We start from the raw sequence: 11,992 nt of genomic DNA on the forward strand, positions 1-11,992 counted from the left end.
TAAGTGTAGTTGAGCTCAAGGACTTCATGGTGATTCATCATACAAGTAGAAGATCTACTCAAGGAACCGGTGAAACTTCTCCACAAAAAGGTATGTGGAGACTTGAACTTATCTGTCACTCAAAAGTCTATCTATTCTATCTCCTACTCTTTGAGACAAAAATCATATGCTATATATATAGACTAGATCATACACATTTAGTATTTCGATCCGAGTATACATCGCCTATCTATATCTCAAAATATGTGTTTGTCAGCTTTTCGCTTCGACCAAGTTTATCTTTACCTAGTGACGAAAGTCATGAATGTTTCAATCACCTTGAAAATTGTTTTGGCGAGAAATATTGTAACAACTATATAACGTCCTCTAAGAATATTTCAATGATTGGAATGAGAGTTTACGTTACATAACCAATGGATTCCTTGAACCGAAGTTTTCGAACTTTGTTGATCAAGAGAACCGGAAGTATGGCAAGTGCCAAGTCCGCTAACTCAGTCCGCGAACTGCCGAAGTTCTCAAACCCGATAATTGCTGGAGTTGAAAAAATACTTGCGTGAGCCAAGTTCGCGAACCCAGTCCGCGAACCGGCGTAGTTCTCGAACCCGAGAATTTCTGCTGGAATTTGTAAACTCTATCCGGTATCTTAAGTCTAGTCTGCGAACTTGAGAATGTTATATATCTAAATATGATTTTTGAACTTAATCTTAAAAGACTAAGGAACGCATTTGCAAATCGTGGCTATTAAAGTTCATGAACCGATTCGAGTGAATAAAATCATCTTTGCTTCAATTGTGTCTTGTGTAGTTACATAAGGTTTCCTTGCAATTGAACAACTCTCTTAACTAGTTTATTTGAGTCAATTGAACTAGTTATGGTGAAGAAGAACATGGTTGGTATGAAACGCTCATATGGTTAACCTTTTTGGGTAGACTAATGTTGAACCAACAATGTACACGTTTGGGTGCGGTTAACAAACCTAGAAGCGTACTATCATTTTGTATGACAAGCTAAGTTTTCGATCTAACGGTTGATAAATATTAGCTTGAATCTAAATCAGGTTTTCATCTGACGGTGAATATTTATTGCTTTGTAACTAAGGAAAAACCCTGATTTGAAAGGTTATATAAAGGAGACATCTAGTATTGTGCAAAACTAATCCCCACACCTTATGTGTGATACTAGTTTGCGTGCTAGAGTCGTTTCTCCTTTAACCTTTGGTTTTCTTCTTCTAAAACCAGGTTAACGACTTAAACACTTCATTGGGATTGTGAAGCCAGACCGATACTACTTTTATCATAGTTGGGTGATCTGATCTTGCATCTTCTATCGTACGAGTACAATCTTTGATTGGCTTGAGATCGTGAGAGTTCTCCGATAGGAAAGATAAAGAAGTCACAAACATCTTCGTCTCACTGTTTGTGATTCCTCGACGTCCTCTTGTGTATTCAAGTAAGATTGTTGAGAGGTGATTGATTAATCTAGGCTGTTCTTCGGGAATATAAGACCGGATTATCAATTGGTTCCTGTTCACCTTGATTTCATATCTTAAAACGGAACAAAAACCTAGGGTTTTTCTGTGGGAGACAGATTTATCCTTTAATAGACTTTTCTGTGTGAGACAGATTTGTTTATTATCAAGTCTGCGATTTTGGGTTGCAGCAACTGTTGGTTGTGGGTGAGATCAGCTAAGGGAATCAAGTACGCAGTATCCTGGTGGGAGCAGAGGCGTAGGAGTACAACTGTACCTTGAATTAGTGAGAGACTGATTGGGGTTCAACTATAGTCCAGTCTGAAGTTAGCTTGGAGTAGGCTAGTGTCTGTAGCGGCTTAATACAATGTGTATTCAATCTGGACTAGGTCCCGGGGTTTCTCTGCATTTGCGGTTTCCTCGTTAACAAAATTTCTGGTGTCTGTGTTATTTCATTTTCCGCATTATATTGTTTATCTTTATATTTGAAATAATGCAGGTTGTGCGTTAAAGTTTAATCGATTAGAGGTCCGACCTTGTGGTTGTTGACTTCATTGATTAACACTTGGACATTGGTCTTTGGTACCGTCCAAGTTATTCCTTGTATTTGATAAAGACTCACTATTGTTTTTAGCTTGAGTAAAAATCAAATCAAGAGAGAGATATTAACTCCTTGAGATACTTTTATCTAGATTGAGTAGTACTGTCTAGTTGATTCTCTAGAAAAGTATTTCGGAGTTAGTCCATACAGATTGCTAAGCGAAATATTGGGTGGTGTTGTTAGACCCCCGCTTTTTCAGTTTTGCCTATAAACGTCGTACGAATCCTTTTCACAATCGTAATGGTTATCAAAAGGATAACTTCGAAAAGACTAAGACAAGATCCGATGCTTCCAATTGGAGAAAGACTAACTTGCAAAAGAATAGTCAATCCAATTCTCTTATGAGAAATCTTGAAGAGAGTAATGGGAAGAAGGTTTCGGTTGTTCTTAAACGCACTCAGAAGTGGGTACCAAAGAAAGCCAATGATGCTTTGAGTGTGAAAAGGAATGATCTTACAGAAAATTCCATGACTATGGAGAAGGCAGTATCCATGATGTTGGAACTTAACAAGTTTTTTGGAAAAATGGAATTGGATGTGAAAGGTTCTAAAAGCGATCTCTTTCATGATAATCCAAAGGTCACTAGTGGTGAGCAAGACATTGTTCACCCCAACGCAACTTGATTGTGTTGTAAGTGCATCCTCACCAAGGAATGCCCTGCTATGTATACGGTGAGGGAAGCACGAGAATTGGGGCACACATATTATGTTCGGCAAGGCTGTAGAATTCGACTGGATTCTTCTAAAAAGGTATGTCTATAAACTTGAGCAAGTTTTGTGTTTTTATTACTTGTTTGAGTATTTATAATGATCCATGTACATTGCGTATTGTTCATTTCTACCTAACTTGATATGTGTTTAAGGTTCTTAAATGTTTAGGTTTGAAAACATTAGTTCGGGATGTTTGGACTTCATGGTACACATACCAAGTATGCATAACATCATTTAAAACCAAAATCCAGGGGTTTGAGTTCACAAACCCCGTCTGCATACTGCTCCAGGATACGAAAATTCGTTTGCAAACCCGTATGCATACTTGACGTCGATATTCGATAAACTTGTTTTGGCTGTAACTTCTTCGTACGAACTCAGATTGACCTCATTATTTCTGCACTCTCTTCCTCTTTGGATTATATTCAAAATGGAGATTAGAAACCTTGAATTTGGATGAGTTAAGATTGGTATTTTCATGTCTCTTGTTTTTGAGTATTTTGCTCCGTTTCGTTGCACTTGTTCCTCTTCTCTTGAACTTGGGCACTTGGATTCTTGGAGTACTACTCTTCTAAGATAATTTGTAGCTTTTACAAGAATGTTGTTGGTGAATCACAAAGAAGGAAGTTCAACAATGGAAAGTAGTACGCAGTGCTATGGAATTCTTGAATGTTCACAATCATCCTTTGTGAACTATGGTGCATAGTCGTTATTGACTTTGTATGTTCTTCTTTGTTAAGAAAATCTTTTTATACGCCTTTGGTAGCTATTATTGGTGTAAATCCATGCGAAAAAGATTGATTCTACCCTATAAGGACAAATCATCTTGTATGTGCATTACGAGTTTGTCTTGTTGCCTAGAAAACTTCTTATGAGAATTTATTCTTATTTTTGAAGGATTACTAGAGTTTGGAATAGCCATTATTGTGATTTCACATTGCTATGTCCAACGATTTCATCTTCATGTTTTTAGATTTATTAGTTTAAATTCTAAACTTGTTTGGAAGATGATTTTTGCAGTATTAATCTTTATGGTTTTATATATTGCAATATTGTTATGGGATATGTGTGTTTGCGTCTGTGAACTATGATTGTCCCATACCTTGTCAAAAGTAAAGTCTTTCGTATGTCGATATGCATGTATTGATAAAAGAATGAATAGACTTTTGAAAAATACAAAAGTTAAGCCTATATTGTCAATTTTTGGTGGAAGATAGGTTAAAATCTTTTGTTTGCAAGGATTATGTCTATTAAATGTCGTTATGCGAATAGTGATGGAAAATAGAATGAATCCTTGTGTAATCCGCAATAATTGATCTTCCCAGATTCATATTTTATATATTACTATGAGGCTCCGTAAAGTGTCTTATGCTGAGCGTTGAACGACCAAGTTGATTATTTTCATGATTAGCTATGTTGTTGTTCCATAAGGTACTTTATGTCGAGCATGTTCAACTAAATTAATCATCTTGTTAGGTTATTTAGTTGTTGCTCCATAAGTTTTCTTATGTCGAGCACGACCAATTAAATTGATTACTTTTGTGATTAGTTTGGTTGTGTATTTCGATTAAATTAATCATGGGTTCTCTTGTGATTAGTTTAATTGAATATTTTGGATTCAAATTCATACTTGTATGTGATTAGTTATGTTCAAAGAAATCCTTATTTTCCTTAGAAATTAAGGTCGCTCTTGTTGTTCCCTTGGGAATGACATCAAATGGGGGAGAGTTCTTTTGAACTTGTGCTTAATGGTCATATCTTGAGGGGTGTGCGGCTGAGGAATTTTAGAGGGGTTATCTTGTATCTTTAAACTCCTTGATGCATGTTGTTAGCTTCGGATATATGATTGCATCTAAATAATATGATGTGTTTTTCTTTCTCTCAGTCATGAAATGTCTCTTACGGAAATTTCATTATGATCTCGTTCTTGTACCTTTGCCAATTTTATTGACAAAAAGGGGGAGAATTAATATGTAGTTCACACTACAAATACATATGGTTTTCGGATCATTGTGTAAGGGGGAGTGGTTTTCATGTGAGATGGAGTATTGACTAAGGGGGAGTGATACATATCACCATAGTATTATTGTTGAAGTTGTGATACAATTGGACTTTGACACTATATAATAACACTATAACACTGTATAACAATGATCAAGACCGATGCTTTCTCATTGTTATAGCTACGGATCTTTAATAACGGTGATGCTAAACATACAACCTTTGGGATCATTGGAGTACTTGGAAGTGACGAAGATTTCGAGGAATGTTGAAGATTAGACATGTGGAATAGGAGCTACTAAAGTTTCATTATCTTTTTTGTATTCCATATGTATTGATAGTTTTGTCACTAAAATTGACAAACGGGGAGATTTTTAGAGCACTGCTCGGTCAAACTCGCATGCGTTGCTATCTCAAGCATGTTTGTCAATGTTAGTGATCAAAACTATAAGTCTTGATTTCTAGTCTCTTATATCTAAGTCTCGGACTAGAATAGTAAGTGTAGTTGAGCTCAAGGACTTCATGGTGATTCATCATACAAGTAGAAGATCTACTCAAGGAACCGGTGAAACTTCTCCACAAAAAGGTATGTGGAGACTTGAACTTATCTGTCACTCAAAAGTCTATCTATTCTATCTCCTACTCTTTGAGACAAAAATCGTATGCTATATATATAGACTAGATCATACACATTTAGTATTTCGATCCGAGTATACATCGCCTATCTATATCTCAAAATATGTGTTTGTCAGCTTTTCGCTTCGACCAAGTTTATCTTTACCTAGTGACGAAAGTCATGAATGTTTCAATCACCTTGAAAATTGTTTTGGCGAGAAATATTGTAACAACTATATAACGTCCTCTAAGAATATTTCAATGATTGGAATGAGAGTTTACGTTACATAACCAATGGATTCCTTGAACCGAAGTTTTCGAACTTTGTTGATCAAGAGAACCGGAAGTATGGCAAGTGCCAAGTCCGCTAACTCAGTCCGCGAACTGCCGAAGTTCTCAAACCCGATAATTGCTGGAGTTGAAAAAATACTTGCGTGAGCCAAGTTCGCGAACCCAGTCCGCGAACCGGCGTAGTTCTCGAACCCGAGAATTTCTGCTGGAATTTGTAAACTCTATCCGGTATCTTAAGTCTAGTCTGCGAACTTGAGAATGTTATATATCTAAATATGATTTTTGAACTTAATCTTAAAAGACTAAGGAACGCATTTGCAAATCGTGGCTATTAAAGTTCATGAACCGATTCGAGTGAATAAAATCATCTTTGCTTCAATTGTGTCTTGTGTAGTTACATAAGGTTTCCTTGCAATTGAACAACTCTCTTAACTAGTTTATTTGAGTCAATTGAACTAGTTATGGTGAAGAAGAACATGGTTGGTATGAAACGCTCATATGGTTAACCTTTTTGGGTAGACTAATGTTGAACCAACAATGTACACGTTTGGGTGCGGTTAACAAACCTAGAAGCGTACTATCATTTTGTATGACAAGCTAAGTTTTCGATCTAACGGTTGATAAATATTAGCTTGAATCTAAATCAGGTTTTCATCTGACGGTGAATATTTATTGCTTTGTAACTAAGGAAAAACCCTGATTTGAAAGGTTATATAAAGGAGACATCTAGTATTGTGCAAAACTAATCCCCACACCTTATGTGTGATACTAGTTTGCGTGCTAGAGTCGTTTCTCCTTTAACCTTTGGTTTTCTTCTTCTAAAACCAGGTTAACGACTTAAACACTTCATTGGGATTGTGAAGCCAGACCGATACTACTTTTATCATAGTTGGGTGATCTGATCTTGCATCTTCTATCGTACGAGTACAATCTTTGATTGGCTTGAGATCGTGAGAGTTCTCCGATAGGAAAGATAAAGAAGTCACAAACATCTTCGTCTCACTGTTTGTGATTCCTCGACGTCCTCTTGTGTATTCAAGTAAGATTGTTGAGAGGTGATTGATTAATCTAGGCTGTTCTTCGGGAATATAAGACCGGATTATCAATTGGTTCCTGTTCACCTTGATTTCATATCTTAAAACGGAACAAAAACCTAGGGTTTTCTGTGGGAGACAGATTTATCCTTTAATAGACTTTTCTGTGTGAGACAGATTTGTTTATTATCAAGTCTGCGATTTTGGGTTGCAGCAACTGTTGGTTGTGGGTGAGATCAGCTAAGGGAATCAAGTACGCAGTATCCTGGTGGGAGCAGAGGCGTAGGAGTACAACTGTACCTTGAATTAGTGAGAGACTGATTGGGGTTCAACTATAGTCCAGTCTGAAGTTAGCTTGGAGTAGGCTAGTGTCTGTAGCGGCTTAATACAATGTGTATTCAATCTGGACTAGGTCCCGGGGTTTCTCTGCATTTGCGGTTTCCTCGTTAACAAAATTTCTGGTGTCTGTGTTATTTCATTTTCCGCATTATATTGTTTATCTTTATATTTGAAATAATGCAGGTTGTGCGTTAAAGTTTAATCGATTAGAGGTCCGACCTTGTGGTTGTTGACTTCATTGATTAACACTTGGACATTGGTCTTTGGTACCGTCCAAGTTATTCCTTGTATTTGATAAAGACTCACTATTGTTTTTAGCTTGAGTAAAAATCAAATCAAGAGAGAGATATTAACTCCTTGAGATACTTTTATCTAGATTGAGTAGTACTGTCTAGTTGATTCTCTAGAAAAGTATTTCGGAGTTAGTCCATACAGATTGCTAAGCGAAATATTGGGTGGTGTTGTTAGACCCCCGCTTTTTCAGTTTTGCCTATAAACGTCGTACGAATCCTTTTCACAATCGTAATGGTTATCAAAAGGATAACTTCGAAAAGACTAAGACAAGATCCGATGCTTCCAATTGGAGAAAGACTAACTTGCAAAAGAATAGTCAATCCAATTCTCTTATGAGAAATCTTGAAGAGAGTAATGGGAAGAAGGTTTCGGTTGTTCTTAAACGCACTCAGAAGTGGGTACCAAAGAAAGCCAATGATGCTTTGAGTGTGAAAAGGAATGATCTTACAGAAAATTCCATGACTATGGAGAAGGCAGTATCCATGATGTTGGAACTTAACAAGTTTTTTGGAAAAATGGAATTGGATGTGAAAGGTTCTAAAAGCGATCTCTTTCATGATAATCCAAAGGTCACTAGTGGTGAGCAAGACATTGTTCACCCCAACGCAACTTGATTGTGTTGTAAGTGCATCCTCACCAAGGAATGCCCTGCTATGTATACGGTGAGGGAAGCACGAGAATTGGGGCACACAGATTATGTTCGGTAAGGCTGTAGAATTCGACTGGATTCTTCTAAAAAGGTATGTCTATAAACTTGAGCAAGTTTTGTGTTTTTATTACTTGTTTGAGTATTTATAATGATCCATGTACATTGCGTATTGTTCATTTCTACCTAACTTGATATGTGTTTAAGGTTCTTAAATGTTTAGGTTTGAAAACATTAGTTCGGGATGTTTGGACTTCATGGTACACATACCAAGTATGCATAACATCATTTAAAACCAAAATCCAGGGGTTTGAGTTCACAAACCCCGTCTGCATACTGCTCCAGGATACGAAAATTCGTTTGCAAACCCGTATGCATACTTGACGTCGATATTCGATAAACTTGTTTTGGCTGTAACTTCTTCGTACGAACTCAGATTGACCTCATTATTTCTGCACTCTCTTCCTCTTTGGATTATATTCAAAATGGAGATTAGAAACCTTGAATTTGGATGAGTTAAGATTGGTATTTTCATGTCTCTTGTTTTTGAGTATTTTGCTCCGTTTCGTTGCACTTGTTCCTCTTCTCTTGAACTTGGGCACTTGGATTCTTGGAGTACTACTCTTCTAAGATAATTTGTAGCTTTTACAAGAATGTTGTTGGTGAATCACAAAGAAGGAAGTTCAACAATGGAAAGTAGTACGCAGTGCTATGGAATTCTTGAATGTTCACAATCATCCTTTGTGAACTATGGTGCATAGTCGTTATTGACTTTGTATGTTCTTCTTTGTTAAGAAAATCTTTTTATACGCCTTTGGTAGCTATTATTGGTGTAAATCCATGCGAAAAAGATTGATTCTACCCTATAAGGACAAATCATCTTGTATGTGCATTACGAGTTTGTCTTGTTGCCTAGAAAACTTCTTATGAGAATTTATTCTTATTTTTGAAGGATTACTAGAGTTTGGAATAGCCATTATTGTGATTTCACATTGCTATGTCCAACGATTTCATCTTCATGTTTTTAGATTTATTAGTTTAAATTCTAAACTTGTTTGGAAGATGATTTTTGCAGTATTAATCTTTATGGTTTTATATATTGCAATATTGTTATGGGATATGTGTGTTTGCGTCTGTGAACTATGATTGTCCCATACCTTGTCAAAAGTAAAGTCTTTCGTATGTCGATATGCATGTATTGATAAAATAATGAATAGACTTTTGAAAAATACAAAAGTTAAGCCTATATTGTCAATTTTTGATGGAAGATAGGTTAAAATCTTTTGTTTGCAAGGATTATGTCTATTAAATGTCGTTATGCGAATAGTGATGGAAAATAGAATGAATCCTTGTGTAATCCGCAATAATTGATCTTCCCAGATTCATATTTTATATATTACTATGAGGCTCCGTAAAGTGTCTTATGCTGAGCGTTGAACGACCAAGTTGATTATTTTCATGATTAGCTATGTTGTTGTTCCATAAGGTACTTTATGTCGAGCATGTTCAACTAAATTAATCATCTTGTTAGGTTATTTAGTTGTTGCTCCATAAGTTTTCTTATGTCGAGCACGACCAATTAAATTGATTACTTTTGTGATTAGTTTGGTTGTGTATTTCGATTAAATTAATCATGGGTTCTCTTGTGATTAGTTTAATTGAATATTTTGGATTCAAATTCATACTTGTATGTGATTAGTTATGTTCAAAGAAATCCTTATTTTCCTTAGAAATTAAGGTCGCTCTTGTTGTTCCCTTGGGAATGACATCAAATGGGGGAGAGTTCTTTTGAACTTGTGCTTAATGGTCATATCTTGAGGGGTGTGCGGCTGAGGAATTTTAGAGGGGTTATCTTGTATCTTTAAACTCCTTGATGCATGTTGTTAGCTTCGGATATATGATTGCATCTAAATAATATGATGTGTTTTTCTTTCTCTCAGTCATGAAATGTCTCTTACGGAAATTTCATTATGATCTCGTTCTTGTACCTTTGCCAATTTTATTGACAAAAAGGGGGAGAATTAATATGTAGTTCACACTACAAATACATATGGTTTTCGGATCATTGTGTAAGGGGGAGTGGTTTTCATGTGAGATGGAGTATTGACTAAGGGGGAGTGATACATATCACCATAGTATTATTGTTGAAGTTGTGATACAATTGGACTTTGACACTATATAATAACACTATAACACTGTATAACAATGATCAAGACCGATGCTTTCTCATTGTTATAGCTACGGATCTTTAATAACGGTGATGCTAAACATACAACCTTTGGGATCATTGGAGTACTTGGAAGTGACGAAGATTTCGAGGAATGTTGAAGATTAGACATGTGGAATAGGAGCTACTAAAGTTTCATTATCTTTTTTGTATTACATATGTATTTATAGTTTTGTCACTAAAATTGACAAAGGGGGAGATTTTTAGAGCACTGCTCGGTCAAACTCGCATGCGTTGCTATCTCAAGCATGTTTGTCAATGTTAGTGATCAAAACTATAAGTCTTGATTTCTAGTCTCTTATAGCTAAGTCTCGGACTAGGATAGTAAGTGTAGTTGAGCTCAAGGACTTCATGGTGATTCATCATACAAGTAGAAGATCTACTCAAGGAACCGGTGAAACTTCTCCACAAAAAGGTATGTGGAGACTTGAACTTATCTGTCACTCAAAAGTCTATCTATTCTATCTCCTACTCTTTGAGACAAAAATCGTATGCTATATATATAGACTAGATCATACACATTTAGTATTTCGATCCGAGTATACATCGCCTATCTATATCTCAAAATATGTGTTTGTCAGCTTTTCGCTTCGACCAAGTTTATCTTTACCTAGTGACGAAAGTCATGAATGTTTCAATCACCTTGAAATTTGTTTTGACGATAAATAGTGTAACAACTATATAACGTCCTCTAAGAATATTTCAATGATTGGAATGAGAGTTTACGTTACATAACCAATGGATTCCTTGAACCGAAGTTTTCGAACTTTGTTGATCAAGAAAACCGGAAGTATGGCAAGTGCCAAGTCCGCTAACTCAGTCCGCGAACTGCCGAAGTTCTCAAACCCGATAATTGCTGGAGTTGACAAAATACTTGCGTGAGCCAAGTTCGCGAACCCAGTCCGCGAACCGGCGTAGTTCTCGAACCCGAGAATTTCTGCTGGAATTTGTAAACTCTATCCGGTGTCTTAAGTCTAGTCTGCGAACTTTAGAAGGTTATATATCTAAAGATGATTTTTGAACTTAATCTTAAAAGACTAAGGAATGCATTTGCAAACCGTGGCTATTAAAGTTCATGAACCGATTCGAGTGAATCAAATCATCTTTGCTTCAATTGTGTCTTGTGTAGTTACATAAGATTTCCTTGCAATTGAACAACTCTCTTAACTAGTTTATTTGAGTCAATTGAACTAGTTATGGTGAAGAAGAACATGGTTGGTATGAAACGCTCATATGGTTAACCTTTTTGGGTAGACTACTGTTGAACCAACAATGTACACGTTTGGGTGCGGTTAACAAACCTAGAAGCGTACTATCATTTTGTATGACAAGCTAAGTTTTCGATCTAACGGTTGAGAAATATTATCTTGAATCTAAATCAGGTTTTCATCTAACGGTGAATATTGATTTCTTTATAACTAACGCAAAATCCTGATTTGAAAGGCTATATAAAGGAGACATTTAGCATTGAGAAAACTAATCCCCACACGTCCGTGTGATACTAGTTTCTATGCTAGAGTCGATTCTCCTTTAACCTTTGGTTTTCTTCTTCTAAAACCAGGTTAACGACTTGAAGACTTCATTAGGATTGTGAAGCCAGACCGATACTACTTTATCGTAGTTGTGTGATATGATCTTGTATCTTCTATCGTCACAGTAAAATCTTATTGATTGGCTTGAGATCGTGAGAGTTCTCCGATAGGCAAGATATAAAAAGTAATCACAAACACCTTCGTCTCATCATTTATGATTCCACGACATCTTGT

The sequence above is a fragment of the Papaver somniferum genome, chromosome 9 (genome assembly GCF_003573695.1).
Source record: "Papaver somniferum cultivar HN1 chromosome 9, ASM357369v1, whole genome shotgun sequence".
Taxonomy (NCBI): domain Eukaryota; kingdom Viridiplantae; phylum Streptophyta; class Magnoliopsida; order Ranunculales; family Papaveraceae; genus Papaver; species Papaver somniferum.